Source organism: Zea mays, chromosome 6 (genome assembly GCF_902167145.1).
Source record: "Zea mays cultivar B73 chromosome 6, Zm-B73-REFERENCE-NAM-5.0, whole genome shotgun sequence".
Taxonomy (NCBI): domain Eukaryota; kingdom Viridiplantae; phylum Streptophyta; class Magnoliopsida; order Poales; family Poaceae; genus Zea; species Zea mays.
Genome location: NC_050101.1, coordinates 105,785,360 through 105,800,543, shown reverse-complemented (window position 1 = coordinate 105,800,543; position 15,184 = coordinate 105,785,360).

Sequence of the window (15,184 nt, the reverse complement as noted above, 5' to 3'; positions counted from 1 at the left end):
CTCTTAGAGAGGGTTGGCCGCGCGGGGACGAGGACGAGACAGGCGCTCGCTTGGAGCCGCTCGCTCCCTCTCCCGCGTGGACGCTTGTAACCCCCTACTGCAAGCGCACCCGACCTGGGCGCGGGACGAACACGAAGGCCGCGGGAATCCCACCTCTCTCACGCCGGTCTCCGACCGCCTCGCTCTCCCCCCTTCGCGCTCGCCCTCGCGCTCGACCCATCTGGGCTGGGGCACGCGGCGACATTCACTCGTCGGCCCAGGGACCCCCCAGTCTCGAAACACCGACAGTTGGCGCGCCAGGTAGGGGCCTGCTGCGTGTTGACGAACAGCTTCCCGTCAAGCTCCAGATGGGCAGTCTCCAGCAACCTCTCCAACCCGGAACGGTGCTCCGTTTCGGGAATCTTGAGTTCATGTCCCTCGATGGCGGCTACGACATGATACTCCTTCCACCGCCACGCGACAACGACAATGGCGGCCGATAGCCCGCCCGCCGGCGGCGGAATCGACGACGTCTTCCCCGCGTGGTGGAAGAACAACCTTCGAGCTCATCCCGCCCTTTTCCCCGCCGACGGAGGGGAAGGCAGGGCGACCAAGGCCAAGCAGGAGGCAACGCCTCGTTGGCTGTCGAGCGAGTCGACAGCGCCGGCACCCCAACGGGGGGCGCACCGGGTATCGACTTCACGCTTGAGACGAAGACGAGCGCCGTCTCCCCGCAACACGCCAATCTCGAGCAAGCGGACGACGCCAGCGCGCTCGCGAAAAGCTTGCTGGACGTCACCCTCGTACTTGAGACGATGGTGCTGTCAGTCCCCGACGTGACTTTATCGCCGCTCGTCGACCAAGAGGTACCGACCGATTCCCCTCCCACGTCATTTGGATTCAGCCTCAACCCGCCTAGCGACCTCGCTTTGGCGGGCGCTCTCATAGAGGCGAGTCCAAACCCTCTGGGGTTTCGCATGCGGTCGCCTTGGGACCGGCTGATGGACGTCTCAACCTACGGGCCCTCTGGGTCCGAGGAAGACGACGAGCCCAGCATCTGCTGGGATTTCTCTGGACTTGGCAACCCTAGTGCCATGCGGGACTTCATGACCGCATGTGACTACTGCCTCTCCGACTGTTCCGACGGTAGCCGCAGCCTCAGCGACGAGGACTGCGGCCCAAGCCGTGAATGTTTCCACGTCGATCTAGGGGGTCCCCCCGAAGGCAATCATCTCGGCATGCCGGAGGACGGTGATCTCCCTAGGCCGGCGCCCCGCGTTGACATCCCACGGGAGCTAGCTGTGGTCCCCGTTCAGGCGGGGGGGCATGACCCACAGCTCGAGCAAATCCGCGGGGTGCAGGCCAGGCTCGACGAGGGAGCAAGAGCGCTTGAGCCGATCCGCCGAGACGTCGGGCAGGCATGGGTGGGACAACCCCCGGCCGGAGAAATACGTCATCTGCCCCAGGGCTTCCAGCACTGCGTCGCCGACGACGTCAGGTTCAGGCCACCACCCGCATCTAGTGGGGTCGGCCAGAACCTGGCTGCAGCAGCGATGCTTCTCCACGCGATGCCGGAGCCATCAACCACCGAGGGCCGGCGAATCCAGGGGGAGCTCAAGAATCTCCTGGAAGGCGCCGCGGTCCGACGGGCCGAGAGCTCTGCCTCTCGAAGGCTGGGGTACCCCTTGGAACCTCATGCCGCAACTTCCCGATTCATGTGGGAAGCCTCGGTCTACACCGGGCGCACGCACAACACCGCGCCTGCGGCCCCGGGCCGCCTCGGCAACGAGCACCATCACCGCGACCGTCGGGCCCACCTCGACGAGAGGGTGCGCCGAGGCTACCACCCCAGGCGTGGGGGACGCTACGACAGCGGGGAGGATCGGAGTCCCTCGCCCGAGCCACCCGGTCCGTAGGCCTTCAGCCGGGCCATCCGACGGGCACCATTCCCGACCCGGTTCCGACCCCCGACTACTATCACAAAGTACTCAGGGGAGACGAGACCAGAACTGTGGCTCGCGGACTACCGTCTGGCCTGCCAACTGGGTGGAACGGACGATGACAACCTCATCATTCGCAACCTCCCCCTGTTCCTCTCCGACACCGCTCGCGCCTGGTTGGAGCACTTGCCTCCGGGGCAGATCTCCAACTGGGATGATCTAGTCCAAGCTTTCGCCGGCAATTTCCAGGGCACGTACGTGCGCCCCGGGAAATCCTGGGACCTTTGAAGCTGCCGGCAGCAGCCGGGAGAGTCTCTCCGGGACTACATCCGGCGATTCTCGAAGCAGCGCACCGAGCTGCCCAACATCACCGACTCGGATGTCATCGTCGCGTTCCTCGCCGGCACCACCTGCCGCGACCTGGTGAGCAAGTTGGGTCGCAAGACCCCCACCAGGGCGAGCGAGCTGATGGACATCGCCACCAAGTTCGCCTCCGGCCAGGAGGCAGTCGAGGCTATCTTCCGAAAGGACAAGCAGCCCCAGGGCCGCCCATCGGAAGATGCTCCCGAGGCGTCGACTCAGCGCGGCGCCAAGAAGAAAGGCAAGAAGAAGTCGCAAGCAAAACGCGACGCCGCCGACGCGGACCTTGTCGCCGCCGCCGAGTACAAGAACCCTCGGAAACCCCCCGGAGGTGCCAACCTCTTCGACAAGATGCTCAAGGAGACGTGCCCCTATCACCAGGGGCCCGTCAAGCACACCCTTGAGGAGTGCGTCATGCTTCGGCGCCACTTCCACAGGGCCGGGCCGCTCGCGAAGGGTGGCAGGGCCCGCGACGACGACAAGAAGGAAGATCACCAAGCAGGAGAGTTCCCCGAGGTCCGCGACTGCTTCATGATCTACGGTGGGCAAGCGGCGAATGCCTCGGCTCGGCACCGCAAACAAGAGCGCCGGGAGGTCTGCTCGGTGAAGGTGGCGGCGCCAGTCTACCTAGACTGGTCCGACAACCCCATCACCTTCGACCAAGCCGACCACCCCGACCACGTGCCGAGCCCGGGGAAATACCCGCTCGTCGTCGACCCCGTCGTCGGCGACGTCAGGCTCACCAAGGTCCTTATGGACGGAGGCAGCAGCCTCAACATCATCTACGCTGAGACCCTCGGGCTCCTGCGTGTCGATCTGTCCTCCGTTCGAGCAGGCGCTGCGCCCTTCCATGGGATCATTCCCGGGAAGCGCGTCCAGCCCCTCGGACAACTCGACCTCCCCGTCTGCTTCGGAACACCCTCCAACTTCCGAAGGGAGACCCTGACGTTCGAGGTGGTCGGGTTCCGAGGAACCTACCACGCGGTACTGGGAAGGCCATGCTACGCGAAGTTCATGGCCGTCCCCAACTACACCTACCTGAAGCTCAAGATGCCGGGCCCCAACGGGGTCATCACCGTCGGCCCCACGTACAAACACGCGTTCGAATGCGACGTGGAGTGCGTGGAGTACGCCGAGGCCCTCGCCGAGTCCGAGGCCCTCATCGCCGACCTGGAAAGCCTCTCTAAGGAGGTGCCAGACGTGAAACGCCATGCCGGCAACTTTGAGCCAGTGGAGACGGTTAAGGCCGTCCCCCTCGACCCCAGCGGCGACGCCTCCAAGCAGATCCGGATCGGCTCCGGGCTCGATCCCAAATAGGAAGCAGTGCTCGTCGACTTTCTCCGCGCGAACGCCGACGTCTTCGCGTGGAGTCCCTCGGACATGCCCGGCATACCGAGGGATGTCGCCGAGCACTCGCTGGATATTCGGGCCGGAGCCCGACCCGTCAAGCAGCCTCTGCGCCGATTCGACGAGGAGAAGCGCAGAGCGATAGGCGAGGAGATCCACAAGCTAATGGCGGCAGGGTTCATCAAAGAGGTATTCCATCCCGAATGGCTTGCCAACCCTGTGCTTGTGAGAAAGAAAGGGGGGAAATGGCAGATGTGTGTAGACTACACTGGTCTCAACAAAGCATGTCCGAAGGTTCCCTACCCTCTGCCTCGCATCGATCAAATCGTGGATTCCACTGCTGGGTGTGAAACCCTGTCTTTCCTCGATGCCTACTCAGGGTATCATCAAATCAGGATGAAAGAGTTCGACCAGCTCGCGACTTCTTTCATCACACCCTTCGGCATGTACTGCTATGTCACCATGCCGTTCGGCTTGAGGAATGCGGGCGCGACGTACCAGCGGTGCATGAACCATGTGTTCAGCGAACACATTGGGCCGCACGGTCGAGGCCTACGTCGATGACATCGTAGTCAAGACGAGGAAAGCTTTAGACCTCCTTTCCGACCTTGAAGTGACATTCCGATGCCTCAAGGCGAAAGGCGTCAAGCTCAATCCCGAGAAGTGTGTCTTCGGGGTGCCCCGAGGCATGCTCTTGGGGTTCATCGTCTCCGAGCGGGGCATCAAAGCCAACCCAGAGAAGATCGCAGCTATCACCAGCATGGGGCCCATCAAGGACTTGAAAGGCGTACAGAGGGTCATGGGATGTCTCGCGGCTCTGAGCCGCTTCATCTCACGCCTCGGCGAAAGAGGTCTGCCTCTGTACCGCCTCTTAAGGAAGGCCGAGCGCTTCACTTGGACCCCTGAGGCCGAGGAAGCTCTCGGAAACCTGAAGGCGCTCCTCACAAAGGCGCCTATCTTGGTGCCTCCAGCTGCCGGAGAAGCCCTCGTGGTCTACGTCGCCGCGACCACTCAGGTGGTTAGCGCCGCGATTGTGGTCGAGAGGCAAGAAGAGGGGCATGCATTGCCCGTTCAGAGGCCAGTTTACTTCGTCAGCGAGGTACTGTCCGAAACCAAGATCCGCTATCCACAAGTTCAGAAGCTGCTGTATGCGGTGATCCTGACGCGGCGGAAGTTGCGACACTACTTCGAGTCTCATCCGGTAACTGTGGTGTCATCCTTCCCCCTGGGGGAGATCATCCAGTGCCGAGAGGCCTCAGGTAGGATTGCAAAGTGGGCGATGGAAATCATGGGCGAGACAATCTCGTTCGCCCCTCGGAAGGCCATCAAGTCCCAGGTCTTGGCGGACTTCGTGGCCGAATGGGTCGACACCCAGCTACCGACGGCTCCGATCCAACCGGAGCTCTGGACCATGTTTTTCGACGGGTCGTTGATGAAGACGGGAGCCGGCGCAGGCCTACTCTTCATCTCGCCCCTCGGGAAACACATACGCTATGTGCTACGCCTCCATTTCCCGGCGTCCAACAATGTGGCTGAGTATGAGGGTCTGGTCAACGGGTTGCGGATCGCCATCGAGCTAGGGGTCCGGCGCCTCGACGCCCGCGGTGACTCGCAGCTCGTCATCGACCAAGTCATGAAGAACTCCCACTGCCGCGACCCGAAGATGGAGGCCTACTGCGATGAGGTTCGGCGCTTGGAAGACAAGTTCTACGGGCTCGAGCTTAACCACATCGCTCGGCGCTACAACGAGACTGCGGACGAGCTGGCTAAAATAGCCTCGGGGCGAACAACGGTTCCCCCGGACGTCTTCTCCCGGGATCTGCATCAACCCTCCGTCAAGATCGACGACACGCCCGAGCCTGAGGCGCCCTCGGCCCAGTCCGAGGTACCCTCGGCCCAGCCCGAGGTACCCTCAGCACAGCCCGAGGCACCCTCAGCTCGGCCCGAGGCGCCCTCGGTTCAGCCCGAGGTACCCTCGGCCCCCGAGGGTGAGGCACTGCGCGTCGAGGAGGAGCGAAGCGGGGCCATGCCTGATCGAAACTGGCAGACCCCGTACCTGCAATATCTCCACCAAGGAGAGTTACCCCTCGATCGAGCCGAGGCTCGGCGGATGGCACGGCGCGCCAAGTCGTTCGTCTTGCTGGGCGATGAGAAGGAGCTCTACCACCGCAGCCCCTCTGGCATCCTCCAGCGATGCATCTCCGTCGCCGAAGGTCAGGAACTCCTGCGAGAGATACACTCGGGGGCTTGCGGCCATCACGCAGCACCTCGAGCCCTTGTCGGGAATGCCTTCCGACAAGGCTTCTACTGGCCGACGGCGGTGGCCGACGCCACTAGAATTGTCCGCACCTGCGAAGGGTGTCAATTCTATGCGAAGCAGACCCACCTGCCCGCTCAGGCTCTGTAGACGATACCCATCACCTGGCCCTTCGCTGTGTGGGGTCTGGACCTCGTCGGCCCCTTGCAGAAGGCACCCGGGGGCTACACGCACCTGCTGGTCGCCATCGACAAATTCTCCAAGTGGATCGAGGTCCGACCTCTGAACAGCATCAGGTCCGAGCAGGCGGTGGCGTTCTTCACCAACATCATCCATCGCTTCGGGGTCCCGAACTCCATCATCACCGACAACGGCACCCAGTTCACCGGCAGAAAGTTCTTGGACTTCTGCGAGGATCACCACATCCGGGTGGACTGGGCCGCCGTGGCTCATCCCATGTCAAATGGGCAAGTAGAGCGTGCCAACGGCATGATTCTACAAGGACTCAAGCCTCGGATCTACAACGACCTCAACAAGTTCGGTAAGCGATGGATGAAGGAACTCCCCTCGGTGGTCTGGAGCCTGAGGACAACGCCGAGCCGAGCCACGGGCTTCACGCCGTTCTTCCTAGTCTACGGGGCCGAGGCCGTCTTGCCCACAGACCTGGAATACGGCTCCCCAAGGACGAGGGCCTACAACGATCAAAGCAACCAAGCTAGCCGAGAAGACTCGCTGGACCAGCTGGAGGAGGCTCGGGACAAGGCCTTACTACACTCGGTGCGGTACCAGCAGTCCCTGCGACGCTACCACGCCCGAGGGGTCCGGTCCCGAGACCTCCAGGTGGGCGACCTGGTGCTTCGGCTGCGACAAGACGCCCGAGGGAGGCACAAGCTCACGCCCCCCTGGGAGGGACCGTTCGTCATCGCCGAGGTGCTGAAGCCCGGAATGTACAAGCTGGCCAACAGCCAAGGCGAGGTCTACGGCAACGCTTGGAACATCCAACAGCTACGTCATTTCTACCCTTAAGATGTTTTCAAGTTGTTCATATACCTCGCAACCACGCAAAGTTTAGTCATCAAGGAAGGGTCGGCCTCGCCTCGGCAAAGCCCGACCCTCCCTCGGGGGCTAAAAGGGGGGGAACCCCCTCTGCGTCGAAATTTTCCTCGAAAATAGATCTCTCCTGCCAGAATGTCTTTCGTGCTTTTTGACTACTTCGAAAAGTGGATCCTAAAAACGACGGAGTACACGTAAGCAGCCAAGGCTGACCGAGCCGAGGGACTCCTACGCCTCCGGGATACGGATACCTCACTCATCACCTTCTGCGATAAGTAACTCACGTTCGGATAAGTGATTCCGCGGACCGAACAAGTCTCCACGTTCGGAAGCTCTTCTGCCGAAGCGATCCTTCGAGCCTTCTCGACTGAGTCGGTGACAGAGCCCCATGGACGGGTAAGAGTGCGCGTAAGCGGCAAGGCCGACCGAGCCGAGGGACTCCTACGCCTCCGGGATACGGATACCTCACTCATCACCTTCCGCGAGAAGCAACTCTCGCTCGCACAAACATCCCTGCTACTGACAAAAAAGTCCAGATACTCGAAACAAGAGGAAAAGAGAGACAGCTTTACAACACGGCGAGGGTGTGTTCTGGCCTCGGCGGCCGCAGTAGACACACGCTACAAGACAATCCGATCCTGCAGGCTCGGGTCTTGACGCTGGAAGGGGGCAGCAGCACCCTCGGCATCGACAACACCTTCGGCGAGGTCCGACCTGGCCTCGGACGGCGACGCGGTCCGAGGAACTCCACTCCGAAGGACGACGTCATCGCCACGCCCGGGCCATCGCTGCCAGGGTCTTCTCCGGGAATCCGGCCCGAGCAGGCGGCTCGGCCGGTCACCCCGAGGCCTTGACCAGCCGTCCTCCAAGGACGTCAGCCCGATCCGAGGCCTCGGCTGGTCAACTCCGGTGTCGGTCTCGCTAACGGACGACCCGGCCAGGCTCCGGCCAACCAGGTTTCATTTTCGAGCCAACTCTGCCCCTGTTCATGCTGACACTACTACCCCTAGCCTCGGCTCATCGAAGAGCGGCCGAGGGGTTCCCATAACTGAGCTAGAGGAGCCTCGGACAACAAGGCCGACCGAGCCGAGGGATTCCTACGCCTCCGGGATACGGATACCTCACTCGTCACCTTTACACGGGGCGACTCACGCTTGGTGAAGCGGTTCAGACAACCAACAGGCGAGTCTTAGTGCTCGAAAATGAGGAAAAAACACGGCTCCGTGCCAAAATTACATACATGTTCAGGCCTCGACAACCACAATGAACAAAAACATTGGCATTCAAAGTGCCATTACAAACGGAACTCTGGTTCCGTCCCCGTGGGTATAAACAACCTCGAGCCTGCGGGGCGACGAACACCGGGGGACCCGCCAGCGACCTCTGCAGCAGCAGCCATGGTCCCAGGGCGGACGAGGCCGCTGGAAGGCTCTCGTTCGCGTTCCCGCTCAAGGGGCGCGAACCAGCTATTAAAGCCAAAGAGCGGGCCGCTCCAAAGCGCACCGGCAGGACCTCGCTCCCGTCCTCGCCACGAAAGCGAGGAAGAGGGCGGAATGTTGCATCCTAGCTAGGCAGCAACAGTTCGCCTTCCCCGGCATGACTGGAGGACGTCTCCTCCGCAGAGCTGGAGGATGATTGCCACCACCAGAAGCTGGAAGAAGAGGTGGCCCACCAGCCCGCGCGGGAGGTAGAGCCCCGGCTCGTCTCGCTCCCCGCCCTAGCGAGGATGACGAACACCCTCGAGGCTGAGGGCGGGACCAAGATCGCAGCCCGGCTTGCCTCTCCTCATCCAGGGGCTGGAGGTCACCGTTTTGGGTGACCACCAGCGGAGGGGAGCAGCCGGGCTGTGTGATGAAAATCCTTGAAGCCGAACGATGGCTGAAAGGTACCAACTCCCACGGAGTTACGTTCCTCCAACGATGAGGCGGAAAGACGGCGGGTATCCCCCATCCGGGGGCTTGGAAGGTGGAAAGACACGATGCATAAGGGAGCGCGAAGACATGGTCGCCTTCCGAAGGGGGTCACCCTCCTTTTAAAGGCGACTCTCCCTACTTGCGCCCCCGACCGTCGCGGGCTGAGTCTTCTCCAACACACTCCAAGGTCCTCCCCTGCGGCACGGGGGCTGGGTCCCACACGTCATGCAAACCGGCTCAGAGCAGAAGAAGCCAAACCGCCGTGCGCGGTGCGCACAACCGCCCAGCGGTTACAAGTGACCCTCCACTTTGGCCCAGACCAACGGGCGAAAGGGGCGGGCAGCCATGCAGGCGGCATGCAACCGCGCCAAGTGGGCGCGCTTCTCCGACTCCCAGCACGCCCAGCATGGAGGCTCAGGCCCACGCGTCACGCAACCGGCGCGCCGAATGCTTCGTGCATGCAACTGCACCGCCACTTGCGCCACCACCGCGCCTCCTCGACTGCGGAACCAATACCGTGACTCGAGGCGACCCAGCGCACGACCTAGCAGTGCCAGCCTGGCGCGGCGGTCAGTGCGGCCAAAAATGGGCCGACAGTAATGACAGTGGCAGGCGGGCAGGAGCAGCAGTCACGTCGTCAGCCAAGCTCACGTCCCATCCGGGGGCAGCGAGAGAACCCTCTCTCACGGCGTGAAGACAACGCGCCCGTGTTCCGTTCCTCGAACGGCTCGCGCATGCGCAACGGCCGCCCCGCCAACCACTCGCCCCGTCGCATTAACTCCGCGGCGGGACAGGCGGCGCCTTTGGCAGGAGAAGCGGGCGACGCTTCGCCTTCGCCATAATGACCGCGTCAATAAAGGTACGCCGCGTCGTTCGATTTCGTATCCTTTTCCTTTTTTCCTCTTTCTCTCTCTTGCAACAGGGACCGGGAAAGGGGATACCCCGAAAAGGATCCTTCCCCGTGAAGGAACCAGGCTTCGAGCCTCCCTACTGATCAGAGGTTCGAAGGCTGCCCCCCGGAAGGGTTCGACAGCCGCCTCAGATCGCGTGGGCCCAACACCCACTACTGGTCAGAGGTTCGAAGGTCGGCCCCTCGGAAGGGTTCCACGGCCGCCTCAGGCTACTCGGACTCCACGCCCATTACTGATCAGGGGTTCGAAGGCTGGCCCCCGAAGGGTTCACAGCCGCCTCAGACGCCGAGCGAGGGATGACCATGGGTACGTTTGATACATAACCAAGGCTCGGGCTGCGCTCCCGAGGTACCCTAGGACATTTCCGAGACCAGCGGGAGCGATCTTGTAACGGAATCCCATCAGAGGGAGGCATCGAGCCCTCGGACCCCGTCGCCAGGGGACCGGGTCCGGCAGATCACCCGCAGGTACTTTTGGGTGTGCCTCTGGGCCCCTAGCCGACCCCTAACGAACGGGGCACAGACGTCCACTCGGATTACCCGCTTGCAGCTCACCGGAGACACCATGTTCGGCGCCCATCGAGGGCAACATGGCACTTTCCCCCCTCCTTGCGGAAAGGCGACACAGGGGCGTATGTAAAAAAGCCGAGTCTGCCCCTGATCGCCCTCTCGCCCTGTGAAGAGGCTCGGGGGCTGCTCTCGCAAACCCGGCTCCGGCCGAACCATTGACAGCGTCAACATACCAGCTCGAGAACTTGGGACCCGACCGTACACCCGGGCTACGGCCAGCTCGCATGAGGGAACAACCAGACCAGCCGAGGCATTATGCAAGGCATTAAGACCTCGAAGGAGTGAAACCACTCCTCCGAGGCCTCGGGGGCTACACCCGGCGGGTGCGCTCACGCGCACCCACCGGAATAGAACGCAACCGAGAAAGGCTGGTCCCCTTGCAAAAAAGTGCGACGAAAGCCTCCAAGCGAGTGCTAACACTCCCTTCGAGGCTCGGGGGCTACTGTCGGGGACCATAATTAGGGGTACCCTCAAGGCTCCTAATTCTCAGCTGGTAACCCCCATCAGCATAAAGCTGCAAAGGCCTGATGGGCGCGATTAAGTCAGGGATCAGTCCATTCGAAGGACTCGATCACGCCTCGCCCGAGCCTAGCCTCGGACAAGGGCAGCCGACCCCGGAGGATTTCCGTCTCGCCCGAGGCCCCCCTCCAGCGGCGAACATATTTCTGGCTCACCCGAGGCCCTGCCTTCGCCAAGAAGCAACCCTGACTAAATCGCCGCACCGACCGACCAAATCGCAGGAGCATTTAATGCAAAGGTGGCCTGACACCTTTATCCTGACGCGCGCCCCCCGGCCGGCAGAGCCGAAGTGACCGCCGTCACTTCGCCGCTCCACTGACCGGCCTGACAAAAGGACAGCGCCGCCTGCGCCACTCCGACTGCGGTGCCACTTGACAGAGTGAGACTGACAGGCAGTCAGGCCCTACCGAAGGCACTATAGGAAACTCCGCTCCGCCCGACCCAGGGCTCGGACTCGGGCTCAGCCCCAGAAGATGACGAACTCCGCTCCGCCCGACCCAGGGCTCGGACACGGGCAAAGTCCCGGAAGACGGTGAACTCCGCTCCGCCCGACCCAGGGCTCGGACTCGGGCTCAGCCCCAGAAGACGGCGAACTCCGCTCCGCCCGACCCAGGGCTCGGACACGGGCAAAGTCCCGGAAGACGGCGAACTCCGCTCCGCCCGACCCAGGACTCGGACTTGGGCTCAGCCCCAGAAGACGACGAACTCCGCTCCGCCCGACCCAGGGCTCGGACTTGGGCTCAGCCCTAGAAGACGACGAACTCCGCCTTGCTCGACCCAGGGGCTCGGACTCGACCTCGGCCACGGAAGACAGACTCGACCTCGGCTTCGGAGGAGCTTCCACATCACCCAACCTAGGGCGCAGACCAGCCACGTCAACAGGAGGCGCCATCATCACCTTACCCCGAGCAGACTCGGGCCGCAGGGAATAAGACCGGTGTCCCATCTGGCTCGCTCCGCCAGATAGGCAATGATGGCGCCCCGCATACTCTGTGACGACGGCGGCTCTCAGCCCCCTTACGGAAGCAAGAGGACGTCAGCAAGGACTCAACCGCTCCGACAGCTGTCCCTCCGCCAGGCTCCATCGCTCCTCCGACGGCCACGACATCACACCAGCTGGGTGCCAAAATCTCTCCGGCTGCCACAACGGCATGTACTTAGGGCGCTAGCTCTCCTCCGCTAGACACGTAGCACCCTGCTACACCCCCCATTGTACACCTGGATCCTCTCCTTACGCCTATAAAAGGAAGGACCAGGGCCCTCTTAGAGAGGGTTGGCCGCGCGGGGACGAGGACGAGACATGCGCTCGCTTGGAGCCGCTCGCTCCCTCTCCCGCGTGGACGCTTGTAACCCCCTACTGCAAGCGCACCCGACCTGGACACGGGACGAACACGAAGGCCGCGGGATTCCCACCTCTCTCACGCCAGTCTCCGGCCGCCTCGCTCTCCCCCCTTCGCGCTCGCCCTCGCGCTCGACCCATCTGGGCTGGGGCACGCGGCGACATTCACTCGTCGGCCCAGGGACCCCCCGGTCTCGAAACACCGACAGCTATAAATACCCTCCAATCGGGCATTTGATGTGTGGGAGCCCAAGAAACATACTAAGGCATATTGTAGACATTTTCAAGTGCTCAAACACCCAGGTGCTTAATAGAATCACTCGATGATTAGCGTAGGTGCTTTGCGAAGTGGTTAGGTTAGTTAGACCGCATTAACGCTTGCTCTAGGTGAATCCTAGTTAGTTGAGTGAGTTTAGAAATATCACACAACCCCCGGCTCTTGCGCGAGCCATTATAATTGTACCGAGTGGGGCAACATTCTTGCGAGACCATGACAACCGAGTTTGTGTCACGACCACCACCGTGTATCAGAGAGAACGAGGCTCGCAACATTTAAGCTGGAAGCTCGATAGAGGAGACGGCGGGGAGCGTCCGAGAGGAGCCGAAAGCAAAGTTACTCGACCGAGGTGCTTGGCCCTCGCGTGGGCTACCCTTTGTGTAGGGGCACCAACGAGGATTAGTCAAAACCTTGCGTGGTTCTAGATACCTCGATAAAAACATCGACGTCATCCACGAGAGTTTGCATCTCTACCTTGCTCTTTACCTTCTGCATTTATATTAAGTATTTAAGTTTCAATCTTGCCTTTCTAGTTAGACTATTTAGAATTGAAACTTAGACTTTGTGGTAGAGATAACAACACTTATACAAAACCTAGTTTGCACATTCTAGATTATTTATTTGCATAGGTTTTGCTCTAGGGATTTATTTGTGGCCTAGTTTAGAGAGAATTTTAAGAAGTCCTAATTCACCCCCACTTAGGCGTCATAGTTTCCTTCACCACTGTCGGGGCGGGTGATGGCGCTAGTGGTCTCGTCTAGCCTAAACTCTAAGTTGGAGTAGACTGCTCGCCATCCTATGACTACAGATAGCCACATGGGTCCCGCCTAAACCTAGTATGAGCAGTATCCCATGTTTTGGGTACCGATAGAGGGCCCTAGGGCCACCTCGGGTGAGGTGGCGAACCCATAGGTGGGGCCATTCCTACACCTTGCTTCAGATACGTCAGTCCTGAGGAGCAGCTCTATGCCTGTGGTTTTCATGTCGAGTGGCTTGCTTGGTGGCACTTCGCTAATGCTGCAAAGTCAAAAATGGTCTGGCCCACACATACGTGTAGCCTGACACGAAGACAAGAATTTCCCTCTACTACACCCCTTGCATAAAGGCTCTTTAGGTGGTAGTCCCAAATGTTTGGGGCTACCTTTATACCAGTGAGTCGTTCCTGAGTATAGTTCAGGAACGATGCTTAGCAACGTACCCTCGTGATCCTTACTTTGTTGTACTCAATCTATCGAATCATGTGACTAAACCTTGTCGAGCAGAGTTTCGGGATCCAGCCTTTAAATTTGGACATGGCTCGAACTTTAAGGGACCCAGTACTAAGTACTAGGTCACTTGTTATAGGGTGGTGGAGAGTGTAGGCTTACAGTACAAAACTAAGCTAAGCGGCTACCCCAGAGAACATGGATTTTTCCCCTGGACCTAGTCCACAACAGTTCGGTCCCTGTTCAACATTAAGGGGGGGGGGTCACAAACTAAGCGATAAACTAGTTACATAACTCAGACTTCATGATAACAATAGAAGCGAGAATCTTGAGTGGGGGTAGAATGAATGGCATGCATTAAAAACATGGCAATGGAACCAATGCATAAGGACTGAACTGAGAGCCAATTCTTTCTTTATTACCAGAGACTGGGTTTATGAGGGCGGGCCTCACCGGGCTGGTCCATAGATAAGTGCTATCCTATTGCAAAGAGTTCATTCTTATGTTGCCTTATGGGCAGAAGGAATGAGCCGACCTAACCATTTGAGCGATGACAAACCTCAGACTCCGAAGGTCAAGCATCGACCCGTACTGTCTTGGAATTGGTTGGAGATGCCTTCACGGGGATTCAAATGTGAATGTCCCGTCCCGGAGTCCCTGGATGGGCTCGAGTCCGGTCCCGTGTATCCTCCCCATGCTACGCAATTGCCCACCCTTTTATATACTAAGGGGAGCACGTACAATAGAGTTTGGCCCCGACAGGTAGGACCAAGAATACTAAAAGGGCAATACAAATTTTATTTTGGAATTGAGAGAGTATTTATTAGCTAGTTAATTCCACTAGTATTTTTTTAGCGAATTAACTATTAGCTCTAGTGCATATTCAAACACCCCTTAGAGGTAAAAAGACATTCATGTTTTCTATATTGATCTCGATCCCTATTTTTTTTCTTCTAGGTTGGGTACCTGAGTACCTCTACGGAGGAAGTAATGCAGACCACAGCAATTCTGAGTTGTGTGCCTGTGTCGGGGATGAAAGAGACATTGTTTGTCAAGCATACCATTCTATTGTCTGTCTCATACGCTTGTTATCATGCTTACTTTGTGGCTGCTATCACGTCGTTTGCTCACCATTTGTTGTTTTTCCTGGTGTCTCTCCTATTGTTTTCCCTAGTCGGAGAAGACTTGTTCTTTGTGTCGTTGCACCAAAGAATGTCTTTTACCTCTTCTCGAGCTCTAGCATGGTCGTTGAAGAGATACTCTTCTACAGTTCTACTACCGTTGATGGTGTTATGGCGAGGTGTTAGAGCCAGGGCTTAGGGTTTAGGGTTTTTGAATGTGTTGATGACAGCGTATGCGAGTAAAACTTCTGACGATGTAATCCTTGCGCGACTCTTTCTGAGATGGGCCGCCGATAATAAAATCTTGCTCTTGCACTTGCTGCTCGTTAGCGCCGCTCCTCTGTCAACAGCTACGGTACAAGTGGCTTCATGTTCCTGGTTGCGTTGCGACCCA